At 45.0% G+C, this 2,189-nt stretch overlaps 1 pseudogene; it reads left to right on the top strand.

Moving 5' to 3' along the window:
- Nucleotides 1-1,970, top strand: LOC148015893 (uncharacterized; annotated as a pseudogene).
- The last annotated feature ends 219 nt before the right edge of the window (nucleotides 1,971-2,189 follow it).

The following is a 2,189-nucleotide window of genomic DNA, read 5'->3' as shown; positions in this document are numbered from 1 at the left end:
ATGGTCTTTCATTCTCAGGAGCCTAGAAGCCATGGGGTTCGGACGCCACATTATCATGTGTGTGAAGGTATTGTTTGGCAATGCACGAGCTAGGCTCTCCCTTAATGGGCAGTTGTCGAATCCATTCAACTTGGAAAGATTAGTTAGGCAGGGTTGTTCAATTGCCCCTCTCTTGTTTGTTGTGGCAGTTGATGGCCTAAACTGTCTAGTCAAAGACAAGATGACTTAGGGATTGATCAAAGGGATCATTCTCCCCAACTCAGATAGACAACAATGTTTATCTCAATTTGCGGATGACACTAATGTCATGCTAACCAACGATGAAATATCAACAAAATAATTTTGGAAATCCCTAGAAACATTTTGTTTGGCTTCTGGTTCCAAGATTAACCACATCAAAATAGGGGTCTTCTCCTCCACTCCTATCTTGGATTGTTTGCTGCAAGCAAGCTGCGATGTCATCAAGGAAGGCCAAATCTTCAGGCTACTTGGCCTCCCAATGGGATTTGTAGCTTCTCTAAAAGCCAGGTGGAGTTGGGTGTGTAATAACTTCATATCTAAGCTCAATAGATGGATAGGCTTCCAACACTCTCTAGCAGGCAGAGTTCTGGTCATCAACCACTTCCTCAACACCTACGTTCTATTCTTCTTGTGTTGTTGGAGACCGATTGACTCTCACCTAGCAGAGATTTCAAAGATATGCCATAACTTCCTCTGGGCTAGTGATCCCTTCATCAAGAAAGCATCCAAAGTCAGTTGGGAAGTCTGTTGTCTTTCCTGGAATAAAGGAGGCCTAGGCATTAGAGATCTAAGGGCCACAGCTGACAAGATGGCCTGTAAACTCATTGCTCAGGCCCTCAGTTCTCCCCAAGAAGAATGGGCCCTTCTCTTATTCAGAAATCTTCCCCATTTTAAATTAAGTAAGGCCAAAGGGTGGGCCAACCTCCCATGGACAACTATCTTCTTTGGCAAAGAAGAAGTCACCGCCAAAGGATCCGACCTCTTAAGATCCATATGGCAAGCCTGGAATAGCCATCCTGCTGCCCTGAGAATCAATGGCAAATCCAAGCATAGGTTCTTAGTCCCCTCGGGTGACTCTATCTGGTGGCCGACTATCTCAACACCTCAGACCCCTCAAGCAAGCTAGAAAAAGGCCCTCATTTTACATAATAAAGGGCTAAGCTGCTAGAACCAGTCATGCAACCCCCTTACCCACAATTGGATCTTTGACCTCCAATTATCCATCAAGTTCAAAGTGAATCAGTGGGACCTCCCTATCATCAAAGAAAGATGTTCCTCTTTCCCCCAAGAGCTCTTGTGGACTCTGCACGCTCACCCTCCTATCCCCCCCTCTGCAAGCTTTTTGTTGGGAAGGCCGGTTTAAAATATCCAACCCACAGAGTCTCCTCTCTGAGTTGTCACCCTCCCTGAGTGTCACCTTGAACAAAAGATGGAAGGTTAATCTCGCGACCAAACAGCGGTCTTTTAAATTTGACTCAATTTGGTCTCAATCCATTGAACCCAATAAATCTATTTTAATGTGGCTCATCCTTCATAAAGCTATCTAGACTGGCAAGATAATCACTTGAGCTAACCTAGGATCAAGAATTTGCTGCAGATGCAACCAGTCCTTGGAGGACATATGCGACCTTTTCTATGCTTGCCTGACCAATAAGATGATCCTTGCCCCACTTAACAAAGTGCTCAAAGTCCCTCCCACCTAGAAGCAATTGTTGCTAGGGGATTATGTAGGGGTGTTGTTGATCTTTTAGAACAAAGTGAGGGGAGAACTCCTCTGGATTATGTGGAGACAGAGGAACTTCATGCTATACGAGGGAGATTACCAGACACCTTGTCTGAGTATATTCTTTGCTTATGTTAATTTGCAGGCTGTGAAGATTGCCAAGGACCAGATTACCATCTATCGAACCAAGAAGCAGGTGTTGAAGGATGCTGACCATCACTATTGACTAGCCGAAGTGGGATGCTCCTTCGCAGTCTTGCAATACAAAAGGCTCACCAGAGATGAATGGGAGGCGAAAGTTGACATTGAGATCCGCCACCTCATGTCTCAAATTGAGGATGGTCTAATTTTTTTGGAGGAAGTTCAAGTAGAATTTGATGCCCTTGCTGGTCGAAATGTGCGATCCTTTCCCAAGCTATGTAGACAGTGCTTCCCCCAGCACCTT

Source organism: Lygodium microphyllum, chromosome 23 (assembly GCF_053477565.2).
Source record: "Lygodium microphyllum isolate KBCC chromosome 23, Lygodium_microphyllum_v1.1.10, whole genome shotgun sequence".
Taxonomy (NCBI): domain Eukaryota; kingdom Viridiplantae; phylum Streptophyta; class Polypodiopsida; order Schizaeales; family Lygodiaceae; genus Lygodium; species Lygodium microphyllum.
Note: the sequence above shows the minus strand (reverse complement) of the source record. Positions and strands in the feature narration are given on the sequence as shown.